At 43.9% G+C, this 10,446-nt stretch overlaps 1 long non-coding RNA gene across 6 annotated transcripts; it reads left to right on the forward strand.

The window, feature by feature from the left end:
* The first annotated feature begins 854 nt into the window (after positions 1 to 854).
* Positions 855 to 3,935, forward strand: LOC123127364 (uncharacterized). 6 transcript variants are annotated; one of them, XR_006462360.1, is made up of 5 exons: positions 855 to 1,193; positions 2,290 to 2,449; positions 2,775 to 2,834; positions 3,238 to 3,262; positions 3,622 to 3,935. It is a non-coding gene; the product is annotated as an uncharacterized lncRNA (long non-coding RNA). The 6 variants fall into 6 exon arrangements; XR_006462361.1 differs by having other exon boundaries at positions 862 to 972; XR_006462363.1 differs by having other exon boundaries at positions 855 to 2,449; positions 2,772 to 2,834.
* Positions 3,936 to 10,446: the final 6,511 nt, after the last annotated feature.

Below are 10,446 nucleotides of genomic sequence, written 5' to 3' on the forward strand. Positions count from 1 at the left end.
AGATGCACCCTTGTGAATAATATGAGATCATTTGAACAAACTATTCCATGAATGTGGCCATAAGATTGATCATTTGGCTTGAAAGCCATGATTCTTCATAGATGATAGCTCGTTTCTGAGAACACATTTTAAAAATAATTGTCGCATTATAAGTTTATTATTTTTCCTCATAACTTGGCCACATATAATGACACAATGCGAAGGTTTTCCTTGTAAGTGGTTGTTATTTTCTAATACATCAAATAAACGGTTAGGTGTTTCTTTTTTCCGTAATGTAATAGATAGATATGAGAGGTGATGGAAACATCTTGACATTATTTTTTTATTTAATTTTGAATAAATTGTGGATTAATGTTTTTGAAAAATGATGTGGTCCATTTTTACAACAGAGTTTTATAGTTTTTTATTTTGAAGACTCCAGCGCAAGACAACCGGCCAATGAGAAGCCAGAAACCACGTTCACACGGATCACCCAGTAAGAAACCATCTGAGCCGTCCATCACGCACACATCAACGGTGGAGCTTCTCCCGAGAAACCCAAACCCACCCACCCACACTCATCCTCTCCCATTCTCCAGATCCTCTCCCAGCCCACCCCGTCGCCGCCGCCTTCCTCCCCCTCCCGCGATTCCCACCGTCGCCACCCCCACCCACCACTGCCGACCTCGTCTCTGCCACGCACCCTCTCCCCTCGCCTTCATCCCCCAGATCCACCAGTCTGCTTCTCGGCCATGGCGTCACGGTCGGTTTTCTCGCCGGTGCACGCGCACATGCTTTGATGCGCGCCGCTCCGTCGAGCTGGCCGGACCGTGGCGCGCGTGTGGACCGTGTATCCGCCACCAAATCCCCCCCCCCCACCATCGTCCGGCGTCGACAAGTACAACATCCTCTCCCGCTTCACCTGCAACGCGTTCTACCTCGACTCCAAGTCCACCATCGGCGTCGAGTTCGCCACCCGCACCCTCCTCGCGAGTACTCACCCCCGTTCCATTAATCGTTGTCATTCCTTGCTTTGCTCGCCGCTAGATCCGATGTATCAGTCTAGTGATTCGCTGCCCAGATATCTTGCACTCCAGATCTAGTGATTCGCTGCTTGCAAACAATAGCTAGTAAATCGGTCACCATGGGGACGGGGACATGAGATTCAGAGAAGAGATGCTGCTGCCAGCCTATACTAGTTCATATGTATCCAGGTGCCTAGATCTACCATACTCACCTCATTTCACTGTGCTACTAGTAGTTCCTAGGCCATTAGCTCTTGCTTGCTTTTTTTGCTGCACAATGAGCATTCTCGGTGAACATTGAGGCCTAGTTTGGCAACACCGCTTTTCAAAGACCATGGTTTTCCAAAACTTCAGTATTTCAATAGATGGGCAACAAGTACTTCAGTTTCTGAAAAACATAGATTTTCTCAGTTTTGATAAAATTGCTCAGGTGTTTGGCAAGTGGCAGTTTTTCTCTGTTTTCTTTGGTTTGTACAGATTATTACATGTTGCATGCATGCTCAACAACACTCACGGATCAGCTTGTGCTAATGGCCACTGTATGCATGTAGCCTTGCACGGGCATGTTCTCTCCTAGTAGATGCCAGAATCTGTAGCAGCAGTAGTAGTAGAGCTATCTATTGTAATCAATTAAAGACCGAGCTAGTTACCACATGGACAGAGAGAGCGCCCAGCCAGCGTTTCTCAGTTTTTTAAAAAGAGTTCGGGACCACTTTTTTATATATAACAAAAGACCATAGTTTAAGAGATACCACAGTTTGTTAAATTGCAGTATTTTTTCATCCAAACAACTCAAAGTATTGAATACCAAGGTTTTCTTAGAAACCATAGTATTTTTTAAAACTACAAAAATACTTTGGCTCCCAAACGCACACTGAATCTCTTAATTAGCGACAATATTAAGATGACATCCACCCATTTCTTTATTTTTGTGAATGGACAGAGTGATCTATATTTTTTCGTCAGTCCATACAACACTTTTGACTAGTAAGATTCATTATGTACAATGTAGTGTGCCTATTGGTTTTCATGTTTAGGAAGAACCTATGATTTACCTTCAGAGAAACACATAGTTTGTCCTAGGAGGCAATGTGCATGTTTTATTTTCTTTGAGAAATGTTCATTCCATGGAAGGGGGTGTAGGAGCACAAGCATCCCAATATGCCCATACAGGACAAAAAAGTTACTACAATGTTAAATATTCATTTTACTGCTAGTGTCCATTTAGCAGTTTTTTACTATGTTTCTACCAAGATGATTCAGCCATTTGTTTGTTTTCCTGCAGCAAAGTGCGGCTGGACGAACGAGGCTGCTATTCTGCCTTGATCTGCACACAAAGAGTTCTTGGACCTGACCTGAAGCAAGGATACCTGCGGCTGCAAGCCAACAATGTCTGAAGACAGGCGCTGCTTGTCGATGTTCTCCGCATAACGATAGGCTTCCATGTATTTTCCACTTTCCTTTTCGCTTTCTGTAATGCTAACTTGACGGTCACCCTATAGTTTGTTGGCTGTTGCAACCCAGCAGCGGCACTTCCATTTTAACGCATGTACTAGTGTGCTAAAACTTGCAAAAGACACAAATCTTGAGCTTTCTTTATCAGCTTGTTGTTGCTGCTCCTTGTGTACAATGATTGATGTTGCTCTAGTTAGTGTTGTATAGGAAGAAAGAGGATGTATTTATATAGACATGTATGTATGTTTACTTCATTTGTTCCTTGTCTGTCCAATCCCCTCCTAATGAATTTGTTTGTTCGATTTGGATTAGCAGGCTCGTCCCTGGACCAGATGTTCAAGTACAGCCCCATCCACTGCATCGACCTAGAGTCAAGTATGTACTCGTCTTGTTGAACAAATGGGACGTATGCTTCATGGCCTAATGCTTGATGCTTGATGCATGTATCATGTTTGTTCATTGGTAAATATGTAAATCATGGCTGGCCTGATGGTTCATGGCCTCATGTTTTCTTCAGTGGTAGCACATTCAGATGTATTAATTAATTTTATACATGTTTGCAAATTTGGACGACGATAACAAACTGTAATCATGAATACTTGTCTAAAAACTTGAACAACCATCTTGTTTAATTTGGTGATGTTCCTCCATGCTAAGACCTAATCTGCTGCACTATTATTTAGTTTTCATCACCGGTTTTGATTTCACTAAATTTATATTTTCTTTTGTATGCTTATAGTCTATTAGTTCTCATTCTAGCTCTAAATGTTGTTTGCAGCATCACCATCAAGTACGCCATCAAAGTAATTCACCACTCCACCATCAACTATGCTTTGCTCTACTTGCTCTCCTTAGTTTTGCTCTTTGCTGGAAAGCACAAAGAAAATTGAAGCTATGTAGATGATTTGATCTGAAGAGGGTCAAAGAGAAAATGCCCACATGTTTACTGCCTTATTATGTTCTGCTTGAGTTGACACTATTTATGTCCAAACCTGGGTTTATACTCTTTGCTTGTCGTCATCACTCATCGGTTGGGATGTTTACTTAATGTATTTGTGTCTGATTTGCTCCATCATATTTCCTGATGTACTTCTACATATATATGTTGGTTGTAATCTACTTGAATGATCCAAGTACTTGATATTCCATTCTGTTCTTGTAGGTGAATGGAGCTTGTGTTGTTGGTAGAACTCCATTGATGACTTCTTCCTATGTTGAAGAGCATGTTCCGTGGTATCCAAGAGTAGATAGATTTACACTGGCAGAGCGTTTTATTTGTCGATCGCAATGTTTGTGATTGTGTGGAATATTGTATGGTTATCTACATGAAGTTTGAAGTTCCTGGGCGTGCAATATTTGATGGTCAAACAAGTTGTTGTGATGTGAACGAGTGTATGGAGTTTCACATGTTTTGTTCTGTACATAATATATTGTAATAAACCTATTTTGGTTGTTATTTGAAGATTTTCATATTCTTATGTTCTTTCTGTTTGATATATACTGCTTAAAAAGCAATGTGGATCCACTTCCAGGAAAAAATCTGACAATTGGGACCCATCTAAACACTGATGATGACAAAAAAGCTGGAAATTAAAATGAAATGGACCTTAAAAGGCCATGCCCTAGAAAATAAAAAGGCCAAATTGTTGGGCCAGGCCCATGTAGCCAGAGAAAATTAACAGAAAAATATACATTAAAAAGCTGTATTAATGGGCTCGGCCCATATAAACACCGAATTGGATCGGGCTGATTCCTATCCATGTCAGCCTGCCACGCTGGATCCTACGTGGCCTAGGGAGGCTGCTAGTGACCAAAAATTTGGTCGAAGAACCAACGACCTTTTACATATCACAAAGAAGGTTGTTAATTTCAGTTTACGACCGCCACCTTTTGACCTTCTGTTTTTGGTCACAAAAAGGTCGCAAACGAAAAACAATGACCTTTCAGTGACCAATAGTGATGGCCGCAAGTTGAAATATTTCTTTTAGTGGTGGTAGAATAAGAGCGGGCACGTCATTAAGGCGGGTAAATGGTTGTTCCTGAACTTGGTGACACATAGCGTGGGCGTGAGGCAGAGTGCGGACATTGGCAGCGACCATATATGCCCATCATCAAAATTGAGCTCCTCGAGCTGATCTAGGGTGGGGAATCGGAACAAGTCGTCAAGCTTGGCTCAGTCCTTGCCGTTGGAACGGAACTTTCCCATTCTAGGGCCTTCGGTTGGCCAAGGTGACTGCCGAGGATCATGGAGAACGCATCCAAGCTTTTGCAATAGCCATGGCAGAGCTTGTGGGTGTCGATGAGGTCGAGAGGGCTGGAGTTCCATAGGGGCGCCATCGCCGGGAAAGGACGGTTGCTCGCGCCCCATAATTGATTGGGAGGAGGGATATGATGACTCTCAACATATCATTGGGGAGGCTGCTGATGAAGTCTAGGCCTAATGGATTTGCTTGCGGTTCTAGCTCGCCCCGCCTCCACTTGTTGGCAACCCCATTCTCTACCCCCGGAGTCTCTTTGTCAGTGGCGCTTTCTGATAGAAATGGGAGTACATGGAATATTTAGTGAAAACGGGGCAATAGAAAAGTGTATTGGTAACTAGAAGTTATTAGGTAGGAATATAGTAAGAAAAGGGAATAACAATTGGTTTCTTAAATACTACACAATTCATTTGACGTTGCTGGGTAAGTCAACATCCAGATAGTTGAAAAGAAAACTTACTTCGAACAAAGTCTGGACTGATGATTTTGTCGGGGAAGTTAGCATATATCTCATGACCAGGCCCTTTTATGTGCAGTGCAATTTTAGTGCCAGCTTTCAGTACATAAAACTTTGCAATTTATTTCCAAAAGCCAGTGCCAAAATAGGAGTCACCACGTTCATCAAGTCTTACAGTAGCAATGATTGTAAATCCATGTTTGTGTGCAATATGACATCCATGGAGCCTTCATCTATGTAAAGGGAAAATTGTGCACTACATAATCTGTTGCATAGCAAGGGATGTTCTGCAGAAAATGGTATGATTGTTAATGAAAATATAATAACATGCAAATATGGGCCCAAACTGTACAACATTTGAAATCGAAGGACAAAAATCTATAATTAAACAGATAGGGCGAACATGATGTCATGGAAATATATGAGAGTAATCGAAAGAACAATACATCATTAATTTGCCTAATATAGAAAGAAGAGGGGGAAAATTCCCTTAGATGTATATGGTGCATGTGGCACCTTTTATCCAAATGTAGCAATACTTAGAATATGTTCAGAAAAGTAGGCAATGCCAACCGATTTAGGGTGAGATTGAACATACCCCGCGCGTCCTCAAGTTATCTGGTACGGTGAGATGGAATCTCTGACGGAGGTCACAAATTCGTGAAGTGTCGGCGCACTGTACATTATATGAATGAAAGAAAACCCTCAAATAAGCTTGAATAAGAATGAATTAACGATGATTTCCGCTGGGTGATTAAAGGAGGCGGATGAACTGGGATAAGAGATGAGATAATATCTTGTTAAATTAGTTACCATGTCGTCCATGAGAAAGAACCCTCAGTATGGCAGATTCGCCAACCGAGCGGAGCTGGGTCGACCGCGGGCAGCATCGAGAAATTCGATGGCGATAGGCGGCAAGCGGAAGTGTCAAAATGCGGTGGGCTTTGCCGGCAGCCTACCGACGGCGGCATGCGTCGAGCTAAGTGTTTACGGCCGCAACAGGCGGTGCCATGGCATAGACGCGGAGGAGCTTGTGCAGGTGTGAACGGGGAACGTACCGGAGGGGCCTAGGGGGTGGCGGGCGGGGTGAGGGTTTTGTGACGTGGGGATGGTGAGGGTTTTATTTTTTCTTTTTTTAATTGGGTCATGAGGGTTTTCTCTCCCACAAAGAATTTTGGGGGTGAAGATTTTCTAGAGTGAACCGTGTGTGATTGACGCAACAGGCAAAATGAAAGTCATTGCACACGGTTCCAATTTTGGGAACCATGTGCGATTGATGTACTACCTCTGTCCTGGTTTATTGGCCCCCTTTGTAATTTTTACCAAATTTTGACCAAATATTTAACATACTCCGACATAGATAGTAAGCATACATGTACATAAGCATAGTTCAACCATAAGTACATAGTTCAACCGCATTAAGCATATATAGTCAAGCGTACATAATTTGATCCATCCCACATCTCATCTCACAAGCGGCCGGCACAATCCTGAAGCTTCTCCAAGTACTCGGTGTACGCGCCATGCGCCACCCTGCGAGAATACTTCTGCTTGAAGGAGCCAACGACCCATCCTCTTGCATGCGCCAGAACACTTAGATACACGTCATGAAGCTTCTGGTTGCAAAATGGTCATCCATAGCCACCGTTCCAGGTCCTAATAAGCCTGTTATGCATTCCTGCATAAAGCTCCCTCAGGTTTTGCCTGTTGTACCTCCTCTAGACATCTTCATGCTCGTTGTCCACATTGTCATACATCACCTATACAAATAGTAAAACAAATTTGGCCTCAAATCAATGATTGCATGCCATGAAGTAGGATTAGGAATTTATGGCTATTTATTTATACATATCCAGATATTATGGTTCGATTTTTAAGCACAGTGGTCTATGTACACACCAATCTTGAAGAAAATAATGGCACAAACATATGTAGGTCATTCAAAATCAATTGTCAAGCCCTGGATAGGAATTATTAGCACGAACACTAACCCTAGTCACATTACTAGGAGAATTCATTTGCACAGATGAAACAACTAATCACTTATCACCTGTAGCATTCAAACAATCAATACACTACATGGATCTAATGAAACTTACTCAGATTTCATGGATTGGGAGAACATAACCATAGGACTTCTATTCCAAAGGGGGGGTAGGAGTAACCAGACAAACCCTATGATCTATTTGACACATAAATGGGTATAGATGTCTCCGGAGTTGTCGTCGCCGGAGTGGTCGTCGGAGTCGTCACCGGAGTGGTCGTCGGAGTCATCGCCGGAGTGGTCATTGGAGTCGTTGCTGGAGTTGTCGTTAGAGTCGGTGTGGAACTCTGCCTTTGGCTGTGGAAGCTCGACGCCGTTGACGACATCAGGGTGCAGTGATAACTCGCCGGTGATGACGGTAACCTCTGTGTCCATCTCCACGCCGTGCTCCGATGCTTTAGCAGCCCCGGCATCACCACTCCCTCTGATGGGGCGCTTCGGCGGCATCCTCATACACCGACGGCTTTGAGGACTGAGAGCGGCGTCGAGGATGCAAGCGGAGACAGAGGATTGTGTGTGTGCGTGTAGCGAGGATGGGGGGTGCGGCCGCTCGGGCGCACCATTAATATGGAGTAGTGGGAGTTGTGGGAGGGAGGCTGGCAGCGGTCAAACCTATGGCTCTCCTCCCGGTGAGCCTGCGCACCGGACTGCTGGCATGCCTACCAAAGTTTCACACAGCTACTTGCACGCCTCCCGATGACACTGCGCAGCGAGCACACCTCCATCAATTCACACACCTGCACACACGCCTCCCTGTCTGCCTGCATGGCGGACGCTTCCCATCAAATCATGCCTTCTCGCACGGCACACGGGTCGTGCGGCGGCACGTTTATTATTTTTCTATTTGGATGATTAATGCTGCCGCTTTATTGCTTAACCGAAGCATGGCACGTATTCATTGTTGGTCTAACGCTCATAGTTCGAATAAATAATCCGTTTGGGATATTGGTTCCCAATTGTTAATAATCTCCTGTCTATAATTAGATAAAGATTACATCAAAACTGGTCTCAAATTTGATAAAAAAAGTACAATGCCACTTTGTATTGGTGCCCATATGACAACACGATAGGTTTCATGAACTTCAAATAAGTTTTGGATGTACTAGAATTTAAAAATCAAGATTCTCATTGCACAAAATTTGTTGCACGGGGAGTAAACATGCACCCAATGAGACACATGTGTTTTTTCAATCCATTTAGGTGCGCTGTCACGTGTGCATGTAGCTCAAATTTGATATTTGCACATTATACCCGTAGAAAATCAATCAATCAATGTACTAAAACATATTAATGATCTCTATGATTTTTTTGAAATTGAAACGTCCCTCCTTTGGTAACATATATGTTCACCGCGGGATAATTAATTTAACATGCCTCGTAGTTGTGGTGGATTTGTGGTGTGTGTGTGGGTGTGTGCGTCTGGGGGTGGCGGGTGGCTCGCAGTACACTACGAGTTGTGAGCCACCGTGTGGGTGGCCGTTTTGTTAGGCAGGCCGGTGCCACATCAGAGTCGTGAAATCATTATTTAAAACATTACACAACCCTTTCATACATAAATGTTTTGGCCAGATGCAGTTAATGGTTGTCCTACACGACACTCGATACTCACGTGTGACACTTTCTGTGGGCCCGCGAGGTCATCGTCCATCACTTTGACGAACAACCGGCAGTGAGGTTATTTTGACCAGCAAGGTAGAATCTTTTTTGTCTGTGTTATGGTGGTATATAGTACGCGTCGAAGAGGTGGGAGGGGACTAGTATATATACTATACGTACGCGTCCATGAACAAGTACACCTCACTTAGTGTTGGGACTTTTTGGTTTCTGAGGCACATGCCACATCAAAATTGTGAAATTGGCTATTCAAAGATCACCCAAGACCTTTTTGGGCCACATGCATATCCTATCTAGGACACTCACGTGTGACACTTCCATCTGTGGGCCCACGAGGCCATCGTCGATGCATGCATGCATCACTTTGACCTACATCAGGAGAGGTTAATTAATTTCACCATCGATGAGGATTCTTTTGGGTTGTTCATATATTATGGCAGGAGCATATAGTATGCGGTGAAGAGGGGGGAAGGGGACCGTCATATGTAGTACGCTTGATGAACCTCGCTCTGTGTGGGTGCATGGTTTATGGTTTTTGAGGCATGTGGGACATCAAAGTTGTGCATTTTTTGTATTCAACATATATATGTTTGTCCCAGATGCAAATCGGTGGTGGTTGTCCTCTCGCACCCACTTAAGCGGTTATCAGCGATATCGATGCTTTCCATCTATGGGCCCGCTTGGTCCAGCACTAATTTTTGCCTGACAACAAGAGAGGTTAATTTTACTTAGGAGGGGATTATTATTTTTGCTCTGGGATGACATGCATGATACAGTTTGAGCACACACACATGCATGTGTACGCATGAATCCCTCCCATCGAGTCGAAGTGGCTAGTACAACGACACATGATGAACCGATCTCACTCTATGTGGGGAGCTAGTGTATGATTTTTGACGCACGCACCACATCAATGTTGTGTATTCAAACATGAATGCACGCATCACCTCCATACATATGCATGTAGTGGTTGCCTTCGAATGGTACACTCCCTCGCGTGGTTATCAATGACAAGCCTATATATTCGTGGGCCCGCGTGGACATCCATGATCACCTTGACCAAGAACAAGATAGGTTACCACGGCGGATTGTTCATTTGGTTCGTGTTATCGTAGTATAGGTCATGGTGAGATTCAGACCTTAAGTTTGAGCGCATATACTATGCATGCATGCATGAATCCCTGTCGTTGGCTTGAAGTGTGTTGTAACATACATATGCATCGTCAACCTAACCCTCACTCAGTGTGGGGATTTCTAGTTCGAAATCACGGTGCCACGTCAAACTTGTTCCATTGTTACTCAAAAACACACCCCTCCATACATATGTTTGGGCCACATGCATGCAATGGTTGTCTTCGGGGACTAGCTACTTGCGTGATTATTGGCGAGCTAGCCCATCTCTGGGGTCGCATGGACGGCCATCACTTTGACCAACAACAAGAGAGAGGTTGTATGACCAAGGTGGATTATTCTTGGTCCGTTTTACGATCCATCTTGGTGAGATATGCCTCTCTGGCCCGCTGACTGAAAGTGTGTGTGTGTGGGGGTGGGTCGCTACTTCGCACTTTGCTAGGTGAACCTCGGTTGGGGGGCATGCATTCATAGCTTAGGATT

This window comes from Triticum aestivum, chromosome 6A (assembly GCF_018294505.1).
Source record: "Triticum aestivum cultivar Chinese Spring chromosome 6A, IWGSC CS RefSeq v2.1, whole genome shotgun sequence".
In the NCBI taxonomy this organism is placed as follows: domain Eukaryota; kingdom Viridiplantae; phylum Streptophyta; class Magnoliopsida; order Poales; family Poaceae; genus Triticum; species Triticum aestivum.